The sequence below is a fragment of the Protopterus annectens genome, chromosome 2.part2 (genome assembly GCF_019279795.1).
Source record: "Protopterus annectens isolate FY-2018-M chromosome 2.part2, PAN1.0, whole genome shotgun sequence".
Taxonomy (NCBI): domain Eukaryota; kingdom Metazoa; phylum Chordata; order Ceratodontiformes; family Protopteridae; genus Protopterus; species Protopterus annectens.
Genome location: NC_056730.1, coordinates 608,440,079 through 608,456,228, shown reverse-complemented (window position 1 = coordinate 608,456,228; position 16,150 = coordinate 608,440,079).

Below are 16,150 nucleotides of genomic sequence, written 5' to 3'. Positions count from 1 at the left end.
GGTCAGTTAGACTAAGATCATACATTAAATCTTCCAAAGCAGAGGAGGATTGAATACTATAATTATAATAAGGAGATTTACTAGAACGATCTGTAATGGGATCAATAACGGCATTCCAATCACCTCCGGTTATAATATAGTGATCTTTAAAAGTTGCTAAAATATTGTGAATTTCTGTAATAAAAATATACTGTTGAGAGCACGGACCATATAAATTAAAAAATAGGATAGGTTTGTTAATATTGGGAAATTGAGAGGAAAACATACACCATCTACCATTTACATCAGATCTTACATTAAATATGGTACCTTGGAAAGATTTTTTGATAATTATCGCAACTCCTCTAGCATTAGAACTATTGCCTGAAGAAATAATAAATTTCACCCAGTTTTTTCCCCTTTCTTTGTCCCAATCCTTATCATGAATGTGCGTTTCTTGAAGGAAACATAAATTAGCATGTGATTTAAAAATCAAGTGTAAAAGAAGCGCTCTTTCAGATTTATTTTGTATACCTCTAACATTCCATGAATCTACATATAAAGTCATAATAAAGTAAATGTAGATAAAACTATCTTAGAATTGTTATAAAGGGAAAAAATGATGACACAGATGGTATAATAATGAATAGCAAACTTAATGAAGGGAGATATGATTGTAAAAGCCAAAAGCGCTTACTTTTATTTGTAAAACAACCCAGGATTTTATTTTAATTCTGCATCTGTAATTTCCAATCTGCTTATTTACCATATTTGTAAAATGACAATAGTAGGAAAAAAGAGAAAGGCAAAAAGGAAAAGATTTAGGACAGCAAAAAAAGAATTCCTTCCATAAAACCCCAGTGCCTACCCACCCCACCATACTAATGGAAGGAAATAATGTACAATTCAACTGGAATCTTTTGGTTAGGTTAGCATAACAATTCATGTTATAACAATAAAAAAAGATATGAAAATTAAAAAAACTACTATAACAATATATACATATATACACTACACACTGTTTCCAAAACCAGACCATGTTAGAACCCACAACAAACACACTCACGAGCTCATATCAAAAATCATTGATATTAGCCATATAGAAAGGGAAATAAAACTAACTAAGTACAAACTATTTGTATATAATTTGAATTTGAACCCCAAGAGATTATAATCATAGTATAAGCATAAAAAGAAAAAAAAAAACATAAGATATTTTACTCTTGGGCTAAGATAAGAAATTACCCACAGAATAATAAAGTAAAATTGTATTATAATATTAAGATACTATAACAGAAAATACAAAGAACCTAATGAGCATTTATATGATATATATATATAATATATTTAACAATTATATGAAAGATTTATATTATAACACATTTTAGGAATCAATAGAAAACATCAAGACAAAAAAGAACAGGTAAAAACTGATGTACGTAATAAACACACATATTGAGCTATAATTGCGAAACTTCCACGAAGATGATGAGAACATCACCTGCATCATAACTGGATCGTAGAGATCAACCACTCTCATCTTCCGTTAAGGTAAATAAAGTTAAAGCATACATTTGGTATATCCAAACGGATACCCACGAACCCATGAACAGAAGATCCGCCTCTCTCAGATATACCAGGGATCAGCAATCTCCACTAAAGCCACAACAAGAGGAGGTACCAGGAGTAAAACGCCCAGCAAAAAGTGTGTTTCCAATTGCAGTAGCATACTACAGTGCAGCACACAGTTCATTGTCACCAGAAAAAAAAGAAAAAAGCGAAACCAGTCAACCGTTAGGAACCTGAGACTCTATTTAGCTCCATATTACAATCGACGCATATATCAGTGAGACCGAGCCATGTCAGAACAGTAAAAAAAAAACAGCGACAGAGCTTACTTGCTGTGTAACATATTTGTCAATGAAGAGATACATCAATCTCTGGATATAGTCATTGAACCACCATATATAGTGCAGCAAAAATTAAATAAAAAGGCACTTACATACAGCTGAGCTTGCAATACACCACCATACTACGTTGCTCCACTAACAAATGAGCTGAACTCACACAGTAGATGAATACCTCTTTATATCACCGGATAGGAATTAAAGGCCTTTATAAAGGCATCTTTAGCTTCAGATGGAGTATTTACTGAATATTTAATTTCTTTGTATGTAAATAAAAGGAGATTTGGGTACCTCACTTGAAATCTCACATTTCTTTTAATTAAATCAGCACAGAAGGGAGCCAGCTTCTGTCTATCTAATTTTATTTGGTGTGGCAAGTCTTGGGTGAAAGTTATTTTGTGACTGTTCCATAACAGTATTTTTTGCTTTTTTGCCGCATTTAAAATGTTTTGAACATCTTGAAAGTTCAGTAATTTTGTAAAAATGATTCGAGGAACTTGTAAATCTTGCCGGCGTCTAGAGGCTCTATGCGCCCTCTCAATTATTAATTTATCAGCTGAATTACTCGGACCCAAAAGTGCTTTGAAAATCTGACCACAAATTAAACTAAGGTTTTGATTATCATAGGTTTCAGGTAAACCTCTGACAATAATGTTATTGCGCCGGCTTCTGGCTTCAAGATCTATTAGTTTAGCTTGCAGTTCCACAATAAGCGCAGAGTTATTCTTTGTGACATCAGATACTTGGTTTATTTGAAAGTCATTACTTTGTGTTTTTTGCTCAAGAGTGTCAACTCTCTGCACTAAATGATTGATGGATTTAGTAAGCCCAGACATCTGATCAGATAAACCCTGAATAGCATCCTGAATTGGTTGAAGTCCTATTTTGAGATCATCAATGTGAAGATTAGGCTCAGTTTTTGTTTTAGCGCTTGTTTTATTACTTGAGGAACTATTGTCCGAAGATGTTTTCGAGGTTCTCAGTCTTTTACATGTAGTATCTTTCTCCGGGGAAAGTATTGAGGAGATTTTTGCCTTGGTACTTTGGGTATCCATGACATCCGCGTTATCTGCCATACTGATGCTTGGTAAGGAGCATAGAATGCGAGGAGCGCCAAGAAATAAAAGCGCGAATCCTGTCAGGCACAAACTTGTCACACAGGCCTCCTGAATGCTCGTATCCCTTATTCCCGGAATTGAATAAAGTGGGAAAATTTTCAGTCTTTACCAGAAAAAAACTTCTAACTTATTTTTAAATACTTTGTACTATTTTCTTATATCAGCGGATAATATTATTTACTGTTTAAAAGCACTTAAGGCTATTTAAAGTGAAAATTAATGGTAAGAGCTCGTGAATAGGGTGCCAACTAGTCGACCACCATCTTGGAATCTAACACTGCTCTTACTCGGACAGGTTCGGTTTCCTGAATCCCAAATCTACCTCATTTGCATGCCTTTCGCCTGCAATTGAGGTGATTTGCATGTCCCAGCCCTGTCCGTGTAAAAGCCGTTTTAGGAGCTCTCTTACATGCCCCTACAGGCTGTTCCTGGATCGCTCGTCGGACATGATGGCTGCATGGAGTCTTACTCAACTCTTAGACTCCGTGCAAGCCATAGTGAATCTGGCCCTTAGTTTATGCTCATCTTATTTTATAATTAGACTCTTGTATTTTTTTTCTCTTGAATAAGTGCTGAGGCACTAAAACTGTTTTAAATGTTTTCTTTTTCTAACTAAGCTGTCACTGGAAATTTACCACTGGATGGATACAGAGGCAGCAGTTTTGTAGAACTTGAAATGGACTATGGTGCTGAACCAACAACCAAAACAGAGGATGAAGTTCTCTGTCTATATAGTCTTGAACCTTTGGCAGTGACTAAAAGAATAACATCACAGAAGTGTCAGAAATAAAAATACTTTAAAGAATTTATTTGCTCAATTCCCATGACAGAGTAAGGAGCTATATAATCTGTTAGGATAGCAGAGTAAATATACTGGTTTTGTAGACTAAATTAAGGTTAGGCACCTACTAAAATACACTTTTGTGCATCCTATTAAGAGATATATTAGGTATGACCCATTATGAAGAAGCCATGGAGCAGACACTAGTATGCTACAAAGAGCAGAATTCTTTACTTGCCTGAGAATGTCTGGGGAATGTTACTGAGATCATGGAATTCGGGTCTACACTTCTTGCTAGTACCATGACCCATAATTTTAGGTAGATATTGATACAGATATAGAGACAGAGATATAAATATAGATAAAGGTGTAGATATAGATACAGATATAGACATAGATATAAAAATAAATATAATGTGGTGGCACAGTGGCAGAATGGATAGCATTGTTGCCTCACAGCAAGAGGTTCTCCATTTCAAATCTCATCTGGAGTGCCTTCTCTGTGAAGTCTCCACGTCCTCCCTGTGTTTGCATGGGTTTCCTCTGAGTGCCTCACTTCCTTCTACATTCCAAAGATATGCATTAGGTGAATTGGACACTCTCTAAACTGGGAATAAGTGTGAGTGCGCACTGAGGTTGTAATGTGCAAGAACAACTGCAGCAGAGCTAACCTCTTGGCAGGGGGAACCTTGATTCTAGATGATTGTCACTGCTGAAGTAACTCCTGACCCCATGTGCAAAAATGTGAAAAAGGGCTGAAAGATAAATATAGCTTAAGTATAGATGTAGACATAGATGATACAACAGATATAGATGATATAGACAAATTCTTATAGATATAGAAGTTTATGGCAACTCATTGAACTACACAATTATTGGACCCTGTCCTATTAAATACTACCATCATGCTTCAAGCTGGCTAACATACCAATATTCTGAATGCATGAAAAAATGAACTAAATATACAGTCCTTAAACATACACTCATATTCCACAATATAAAAAATCAAATGCAGAGAACAATATGTTTAGCCCTTTACAATCAAGTTTACCAACTATAGCTTAAAACAACCCAACACATATAAGCATGCTTTGTTTTGTTCAACAAATTCACAACATAGGAATATCTCAGATTTATATCTGTCAAAACCTTTACACTATAACCTTTTAAATAAAAGCATTGCACCCTACACTACTAAAAGCATTACAAATTGTAATAATAGACAAGTGATATTCCAGTTTGTTCTAATTCTATCAATGTTTCTGGAGTTTCAAGCCATTGCAGGGCTGCTCAAATCAACTGCTTTGTCACCTCATTATATACCTTTTCCAGGTCTAAGAGAGTGGACTCTCTCATTTCCACAATCTGTCTCATTGCAGACATTTGGTCATGAGCTATTAATTTGTACTTCATACTGATCTGAATCCAAATTGCTCATCTCTCATCTTATTTTCTATTACTATATGTTTTAGTTTCAGTCACCCTGTCCAGCACTTTCATGCCTTGTGATAACAGTTGTTAATATCCCCTTTATTCTTGTATAATGGCAATAAATTACTGATTCTCTAGACATTTGTGATAGATTTCTCTGTCTCTTTCTCTCCCTCTGTCTCCATACTGCAGTGTGTACCATCAAGAGCCCTTTCTCTACTAAAATCCACAGTATCTTCCTCATATCTGCAGTAGCTCCTTCTACATTGCTACATCAAATCTACAAATTATAGGAATCACAAACATTTCTATTAATAACACAAATAAGGGTACTGTTAGGACTGTACCCACACCATGTGTATTTTATATTGTTAATGTCATATTACACCTAATATGAGGCAAGTGGAAACTGACAGAATGCATCCCCTTATTTGCACCATGGGAGTTTCCACTTGGTGATAAGAAATAAATAGATCAGAAAAAACAGACTGACAAATATATTGTCCGAAAACTGAAAATTCAGATGTGTACCCATTGTTCACATACACAAAAAGTTCTCACTATTTTTAACACTTTGTTGTATATTGTAGTGGTAATACACATATTTCTAGTTAACATTCCAAAAAGAGAATAACAAAAAGCATAACCATTGAAGAAAAATATTTTGATAGTTTTTAATTGTATTCATTTCATATAAAAAGGTTATGCACAACATCTTTAAACTAAAGCAAGACAATTAACAAAGAAATCTAATAAAATGTGAGTGCAACAACCAATACCACAGATTACTTTCTTAAAAACAAATCATAGAAAGAATGGGCAATGCCTGAGAAATGAAAGTAAGATAAACATTATACATGATGTTCTACATGTTTCACTATTGCAGTCATTACATTTGGGTTATCTGCTTGCAGGTAGCCCTCAGCCCTCAGCGTATGTGGGACAACGCCAAATATGTCCACCGAGCGATTCAGGTACGAACCAACTCCACATGCACTACCGGTGTACACCAGATCTACACAACCCTCGGCATAGGTATGCAAATCACCCCATGTGCAGTGTCGCACCATGCTAATGAAGGCATACAGCAGTTCACAATGTGGTGCAGGCATAGCGCAAGCCCATGTAAATGTAAACCAAAAAACATGGTTTACATTTTCCCAAACAGAACATCGGAGTTATGGAAGCGGACCAGACTCATGTATTACAAAGTTAACATATGCCAATGGTGAAATACACAGCCAATGGCACAAGAAAAGATGTACAACACCTAAAAAACAACATTTAATGTCATGTCCACAGTAACGCACAGTACAACTGCAGGGCATGTGTGTGCAAACAGGAATACAAAGGAAATATATACAAATGTCATAAATTCGCAATGAAAGACAAATCAGGATTGCACCATAATATGCAATGGTAGACATGGCACACCACAAGCAAGGCGTATGGATTGTCAAGGGCTCGCGACAATGTTCAGTGCTGTAACTATGAATTAGTAGTCAATGCCATGCAAATGAGGCAGGTAATACTGAATCGCAAACGTCCCGCCGGATTAAGGATGTACCTGACAGTGCAGTGCTATAACACAGAGGAGTGTGTCAGAGGTGATACATGACATCAGCAGAGGAGTGTGCCACCGTATCAGTAAGCACATTGGAGCAATGCAAATCTGGCCTGGCTGTTGCTAAGCAAAGCTACAGGACAGGGGTGGGGAGGAATGTATAGAACCATTTAGCTGAGAGCACACATGGTGCCCGAAAGTGGATGTGTACGGGGATGAAATTGTGCCCGAAACCCGGTAAGTGGATGCATGCGCCATGAACAATAGCACAAACAGGAAGGTCAGGGGAAGAAAAGAAGGAAATGCTGAAGCAGGGTAATTAGCGTACTAATGAGCAATTAACGCCAATCAACTCACGGCGGCCAATCGACGGCAGTAGACAAGCCTGCATGCAGAAACCTGCAAAACAGGATAGGGAAGGCATAAGATTGCAAAGAAAGGAGGGAAGGACTTGGAATACAAAGATAGGAGAACTGTCATAGCAGAGCAAATCAAACCCACAGTAGATCGGCAATAGCACACATTACGCAAGATAAGCCAGGTCAAGGAAAGTACAAATGAAAGCAGGCAGCTGGATGCATGCCAGCAAATGGTAAGTGTAATGTGCACAAATGTAAATGGAAGGGCAGGAGGTAATTCATGGCATCCAAATGTAATGCAACACCAAAGGCAGCACAATAGTGGTTCCATTAATAAAACACAGAAGATACCCTGTAGCCACGATCGTACATACACACCCTATGACATCATCAGTGTTCACAGCAAAACAGTATAAAGTGTGAAAGCACCCAACACACAGCTGTGTATTCCCAAACACCGCACCATAGGTGTAAACAGACGGGGAACTTTTAAAATGTACACGTTGGGAGCTGCCATAGCTGTGATTCATCAGCATGTGTTACAGACCGACGGTGTTGTGGAGGATGATGCCGACAACCACTGTAGGCCTCGGAGGAGGAGAAGAGTGTTCAGACCAAGGGTAACCTACCAGGGGCTGCATGATCTGGAGATAGTAGAGCATTACAGGGTGGACAGGGACATCTTACAGCAAATAGTACAGCTGTGCCGGCCATGCCTGAGAACCAGAAACAACAGAGGGGAACCCATCCCAGTGGACATGAAGGTATGTCTAAGCTTGCGAATACTAGCCACAGGTACCTTTCAAAGGTCATCTGGAGATATAATGGGGATCTCACAGGCATTGGCATCCAAGGTACTACACCAGTTCCTGGATGCCATGTTACCACATGCCAATGAGCATATATACTTCCCCCAAACTCAGGAGAAGTTGGCCAGCAATATGCGTCACTTCCACCGTGTGGCAAACTACCCGGAGGAAGTGGGTGCGATAGACTGCACGCACATACAAATCAAGTCACCACCCAGTGAGTATGGTAGGCGCTACATAAACCGCAAGGGATTCCACTCCATCAACTGCCAGGTCGTGTGCAATGCCCAGGGCATTATCATGCATGTGTGTGCTGGCAGCCCTGGAAGCTACCACGACTCCCAAATCTGGCATGCCTCACAGCTGTATCAGGTATTTGTCAGGGGGGACATCCCACAAAGCCACCTTGTGGGGGATGCTGGCTATGCACTGGAGCCGTGGATGATGACCCCCATCAGAAATGCACACACACCAGTGCAAGAATGCCATAATGAGGCACACGCACAAACCAGAATCATCATAGAGCGTGTGTTCGGGATGCTGAAATCACAGTTCTAGTGCTTTGACACATCTGGTGGAGCCTTGCAGTACTCTCCAGGCACGTGTGCCCACATCTTCATAGTATGTGCCATGCTACATAATATGATTCTGCAGAAACAGCTGCAGTAGGGTAAAAATGGGGGAGGGCCTCACGGCCCACCGCAATTGCCAAGGCCAACACAGGCACAGAGGGATCCAGACCATGGACACACTGTGCCAGCCCCAGTAGGCAGACGGAGGCGTGCCCAATATGCCTATGCCTTGGCAAAGAGGGAACATATAGCACATACCTTGACAGTGTAGGCTCCCACGGACTGACTCCCCTCCCCACCTGCACACACAGTAACATGGATGGCACACAAACATGACTACCTGTAAATTGTGATGTACAGGTGGCCCACTGTGGAATCCTACATAGGCAGCCCTCAAACATTGTACATGCAACAGCCATTGGAACACGGAAATGTCAACACCTGAACAGTAGATGTACTTATCAGCATCTGTCGGTGCTGTGTGTATAGGTTCTCAGGTACATCTCTAGGTACACGCACAATTGTCAGAGGCAAAACACCAAACGGGGCAGACAGTGACTCCTGTCGCCACGACATTGAGTAAGCAACTGTCACTTACTGGAGCAGAGGCAATCGCAGGAGCACATGTGTGTAAGCACTGTCCTACACACACTCATCAGGGATTACCCGCTGTGTTACTGAGGGGCTCCACAAAATGTAATCATGGATGTTGTGTCAAGGCAGGGGATGTACCCATGACAGGCATTCGTCACCCCAGCATGCTGCATCCACGGTCGTATGAAGGTGTAGCAAATTATTGGGTGTAGCTAATTGTGATATACATACCCAATGCTGGAGTACAGCCAGTAAAAATCACATGGACATACCATTAACTGGACTCATCAATTTGTAAACTAACGGAGTTATCCATGTGAGTGTAGTGTGGAGTAACTGCTGTAGTGTACTGCACATACAAAATTACATAATCCGTGTACAACCCCCAGATGTCCAAGTGGTACATGCAGTGACTGTCGTGCATGTTCCCGGTCCCACGTCCCACAAGGGATGTAACGTAATCCCGACAGCACAGGTAATGCATTCCAGATGCAGGTCATCAGAATATATGTAGCACACGTTAGTAGGAATAAGCGTTGCCCACAGCTGGTAAGCGATGTTTAAATATGACTATACGGATATGCGCGAAACAGGGCTAAGCATCACCAACCACTGCGCAGATCATGGTCAGTGATGTACAGAACAGGTGAAACCAGCATTAGTCACCCCTGAACAAATAGCGCCTGCTCTGAAGGGTAAAATGACCACTGCCAGGAGTGGAACAGGCATTCATGCATACAGTCACCCAACACTATTGCTAGGCAAGATGTATGCACAGTAGGGTTGCCACAGTTCAAATGACCAATGTGGGACATACGCCAGATGTCTGCAGGACAGCACATATACCTGGCCAGTACAAAAACCAAAACATCAGTGTTTTACATAGATAAAAAGCTTATTCTAGTAATGGTCGCAGGTACATGTTCCATGTCCTGTAACATGTAGGTGGGTCAGATATAGAATAAGTGTTTTATGCAACTATGACATAAATTATAGGGAATATGTTTGTCCCAAAGTCACAGGACATTTGCTATGTTCACAAATAGTCAAAAAGGATCAAGCACCTTACCAAAGTTCTGCTAGACGCCAATGAACCAAATGCAAAGAAAGAGTAAAACGTCACAGAACACTGCTAGGATAATCCACTGTTTAATAAAATCAAGATATAAAAGGCAGACAAATATTTCACAGGACACAACTGCACAAAGAGGGACTGTCCCTAGAAAGTGGAATGGGAGGTAATCTTAACCTATGGCAGGTGTGTAATGTGACAGGTACAGACACAAACGTGCGGAGTCCAGGAAACACAGTATACACTGACAAACACACAATGAAAACCGTAGCGTGCCTGTCACTACCCCTGTCCGAGATATGTATATATATGTATATATATATATATATATATATATATATATATATATATATATATATATATATATATATATATCTATCTATATATATATATATATATATATATATATATATATATATATATATATATATACATATATATATATATATATATATATATATATATATATATATATATCTACACATATATAATACAGATAGAAAGGGCGATAGTGTGATATATGTCGATATACAAGGGGTCACTGACATCTGCAAATATATAGATAGGTCATCGACATTCAAAACACCTTTAAGGTACAAATAAACAGGATACCACCAACTATGGAACGTGTCACACACCGACATGCGTAACCAGGAGGCTGAAAGAAAGAAAGAACACAGTGCTGAAACAGTGGAACCGCGAGCAATATGATGATAGTAAGGACATGTAGTCACCGCTGGCTGTGGTGCGGTCCACGTAGGTACCATGTACAACTGTGGTTGTGAGTGATGTAGCCTGTGTATATGTGCGTTGAGGGTGAAATGTGTGTTCCCGTGTGACTAAAGTGTGTATGTGTGTCCGCATCGTGTGTCTGTAGGTGGCAACTCGGAGGTAGATGATTACGGTAGGTGCGGGTATAGCTAGCCGTAGGCATGCGGTAAACACCTGTCCCACATTGGGAGGAACAGCCCCCCTGGGCAGGTGTGTCCTGACATGAAACATTACAAAGGGCAACTGTCCGAGAGTTTAGGACATTAGTATGTCCTAAATATTATGCAATAGTTGCAGGAAATACTCATGCCTGTATGTAAGAAACGGAAATGTTACATGCAAACCGATAAGTAGTTAAGGACCAAGAACAACTGGTATGTAATGAGGATAAAAGTATGTGTTATCCTGTGTACTGACTGTGGCCATATGTCACCCTGTAAACACCACTGTGTGACCCGCAAGTGTCCAACTATGGCCATATGAAAAGGTGGCAAGCCATGTCACAGAGGGTCTGACACCAACACCACTGCAATGACTGCAAATATCTGGGACAGACATACACAGGATAGCGGTAATTTACAAATATCCCTGCACATACCGCCATACATCCAGAGGTATGGAAGTATCGACCTCACCTGCATACCATATAGAAATCAATTAACAATGGCCCAAAGTAAATTCCCATAACAGAAGTCTATTAAGTGATAGCACTGTAATTAGGGAAGGGGCCCACACACACATATATGGACTACGTAGAAATGCAAGACCCACAAAACCATATATGCTACGTACACCCGCCTACATCCCCCACACAGGAAACAATAGCAATACAGACCGTAACCACAGCCCAAACATCTAGTTAGTCGATTACATCTGCTGAACCATTAACATACCTTCTGAGAGACACATTTAAAGGTGCCATGCAAAATTGTATCCATCGTATAACGGAACAAACAGCGATGTTACAGGTGTTTGCAATAGTCCTTTATCAGACGGGTGGGATGACAGGTACAGTCACAGGTAGAACCACATACTCAAGCTGTCACACACAATCCACGGGGGACATGACTCCAAAATAGACTTGGCTCTACACATAGCAGTTGCAATTACACACAACAAAACACAATACAGGCCGTCTCCTTGAAGGCAGGGCAAATGGCCATTGCCCAAGTGGAGAATTCACTTATACCCCACTGTTGCCGTGTAATTGGCAAATGGAGTAGCTGCACAGCTGAAGTGCACGTAATTAGTCGCACCGGACCACCAATTGGCGGCAGTAAACCACATGTTGCAGGTATAGACATATATAAGAATGACTTTCCAGATATGCAAACTGTATACTCATACCGTAAAACAGTTGAAAGAGTGATACAGAAGAGCGAGATAGAGACGAAACACCAGAACATTATCAAGGTATGTAGAACACTAACTGTATGTATAGTATGCTCTGTATTAAGTTATGTCAGTGTATGCATAGCCTGGTTTGCAGTAATTAAAAGTGTCTGCCATGCATAAAGTGGGGAATGGTATTGATGTAGTGATGTCTTGCTGATCGTACTAATGCTTGTAGAAGATGTGCGTCCAGCAGTGGGCCACAAGGTAAACAGCATAGACACCACAAGGGATGCAACGTGACAGCTTTAAACAGAACAATCTCATACGACCCGCCATCAGTGGCAGAGTATGTCCAATAAGTACGTGCCATAGCAGGGGATAGTATATGTAGATATACTGTAACAGTACCCATGTGTATGGGCATATAATGTCAATGACATGTCTAAGGTGGACCCTCTGTGCAAGTATGCTTTGAATTATGGGATACCATGTAAAACATGTGTAATGTATAGTACAGTAGATTGATATGTCAGATATGCTACACAGGAGAACAGGCATATGATGCATAACAAAAGTATCATATAGTGATGTGAGTAGTATGTAATTAATATATGTATAAACAGTTATGATGAAATAAATAATGTAATCCACTCTGTGCATTTGCAAAGGATGCAAACATTACTCCCATACTAGAATAACAGAAGAGATGTGACAGACAAACATGAACATGATTGACGTGTACAATAACAGGATACATATGGCCTGTAGTCACGGGACATTGTAATAGCATGATAGCTAATCTAACTGGAAGGGCTATACCAGTAACCATGCACAAAGGACATGTAATAGCTCCACAGGTTCATAGTGGGGTAGTGGGGTACCATGCAGTCTGGCAAGTCTATGTGTAACAACAACTACAGTGTGCACACCAATGGCACCTCTCCAGGGTAGTGTCCTGTGAACAGAAGAGCCATGTGTAACCTGCATCTCTGCACAGTACAGCCACTGCAGTGATCCCTGGCGTACATGTGTCCACCATCCACCAAGCGAGATATCACATGAACACTGCTACTGACTGTCCATGCGTGATGTACATAGGATTCATGTCCCAAAGCATGGTGAGTGTCCGGTCTGGGAATGCAACCCCCAAGCACATGCCACACACAGTCACGTGTGTGCACATATCCATGAGCATCATGGTCATAGTGGCTATTGTGTATGTCGGGTATGCGGAGTATATCCATTAACATATTTACAGACATGGGCCCTGTCTTTGCAGCAGAGGTCACCCCTGAGAATGTAGTCCGCAAATGTGTACAGACTGTACATAAGCCGCAAACTTTAACAGTCGTAGCTCAATAAACGTCATGGCATTTTAATGTTGAGTTACGTAAAGCTGTTGTGTAAGGTACACCCTAAGCGGGGTGTTGTACCCATGGATGTGTGTATAAGTCCGGCGTTCAAAGGTACAATGGGTGCCTATGTACCAGCTACACACCTAGTACAGACATGTGTGGACATGTAGAAGGATATCCACGCCACAGTGGCAATGTGGTAATCACAGGAGTGTGCGTGAAATACATATATCTTACAAACACGTACAATGCAACATGTATGTAGGGGACTAACACCTGTGTGATAACCAGTGGGTGGATGGTGTACTGCAAAGGTGATGTTCATACCAAGTGTCATGCATATAGAGTCCATGATGTTCATATCGGTATCCGTCACAGTGACACCTGTATGGATGGGGTCTGTATCAGGTGGTGGAGCAATAATGGCGCTGGGTATGCAGTGGTCTGTAAACCTAGGTAGGGAAGTCCCCTCAGTGGTAGCTTGTACCTCAGGGAAGCATATACCAAATATGAGGGCCCCATGACTGAGGACTGTGGTATGCCAAGTGTAACTGGAATACAGTATGTGATATAGTATGCCACCCTCAGTGTGTGTATCCCGTCCATTTGTCACTTTGCATAACATCCGGAGACATATGTTGTGATGTGCAGGTGGATGTGTATGTCAATACCAGAATGGAGAATGGTGCTGAATGGCAGCGAGAGGACAATGCAGGCCGTGTGGACCCCTGTGTCATCATCAACTACCCTGGCAACTGTATGAAAGGTGTTCAACAGGTGTAGGAGGCATGCTGTGGCCCCAACAAGACCAACCTAGCTGGCATCAAAGGACTGGAGCACAACAAAGACTCAGCGAATGATGTCCATGATGATGTGCCCTATAGCCGTGCATAACAGTCCAGTGAGGTGTGTAGGGCAATAGTCCCAGTCGTGCATTGTGGTGCCACCTGTGTGGAGTGTTACTGCCGCTGTGTGCCAGTCAGGGGCCACATGTCTGGTACAAGGCTATTACTGAATATGGTGTCCCAGTGGGGAGACATGCTGTTCAGAGGTCTGTGGACATCACAGCCTGGGATATTGTACGGTGACACGGGGCCTGTGTCCTAGGACATATAGAGTGCAGGTCTGTACTGTGTAGGTGTGACTGTAGGTACACCGCAACTTTCCTGCAAGGAATGTGGCCCTGCAGGGAGTGAGAGAGTGTAATGTTATCATTGAAGCCACCAGACAGCATGTTGCCAACATCACCTGTTACTGTCATGTTCCAGAGTGACAGTTATATGTGTGAGCAGATGTGGGTATTGCATACGACTACTGACATACCACCATAATGCCTTGTGGTACATCTCGGAATGTGTCGCAGTAATGTGTACGTAGCTAGTTATGGAGTATGTGATGAGGGATCCTGTGGCCCTAACAAAGCTGACCAGTAAGTTATCCTACCCATGGGAATGTACACCAATGTGTAACAGCCCCCACCTGTTGTTGTAAAGTATGTCCGTGGGACCGCACCCCCAGAGTGTCATCTATAATCTGGTGTGTACCATCATGGCTCTGTGTAGAATAGCATGAACCATATTGTCGTGTACGTGCTAATGAAGTGCACTGGGGTATGTCTCAGCATTTGCATGTGCATTGTCCACCTGCACGTGTGTCACGACAACAACTACTGCTGTCATACGACATCTGTAGTTGGTGTTGTAGTACTCATCTACTGTGTATGCCGTGAAGTGTGTGGTGCCGGTATGTGGCTAACAAGGGTGAGTAGCATATGTTCGGATTCCACCAATGAGAGGATAACCCCAGGTGTGGAACAGTAGTCACATGTTGGTAGTGTCCATGTCAAGGATACTGTTGGTCTTGGAGGTGGTGTATGGGTCGAACCAGCTGAGTGGAGGTTATGACTCACGCACAGCGTATGCCTAATGTGTCGGTACATGTGCGGCTATCACAGTTAAGTGTGGGTTACTGTCAGTCTCACATTAGTAGCAGCAGTAGTTCCGGACACAGTTATATGCATGTGGAGCACCTGTGATGCATTGTGCTAAGTAACCAGCCGGGATGTGTGTACAACATAGTGGAATATGGGACACTTCAGCCGTGGGTGTGCCAGTCCAGGTACGTGCCTGAGAGGTACAGTCTGTCTATAACTAGTCATTGCAGGTGTGCTCTGCAGAGCCAAGAGGCAGGTCCCAGTCACTACAGAGATATTGAAGTAGTGCAGTATCAGGTGTGCCTTGCCTGCGTGCGTCACAGAGGATGATGTCAAGCATTGTGTGACATGACCACATGCTTCGCTAGCCAGTTTCCATTTCGGTGGTGACTCTTATTGGACACTGTGCAAGACAGGCAGTAATAAAGCAGCAAGAGTCCAACATGTGATCCGTACTCCCAGGGCTGACAGGTGTGGGTCAACTGTGCCACAGCATCATGTTGTTTGACCGGGTCTGTCAAAGTGGACGTATACTAGATGCCTGTGGAATGACAGCAGAAGCATGGACAA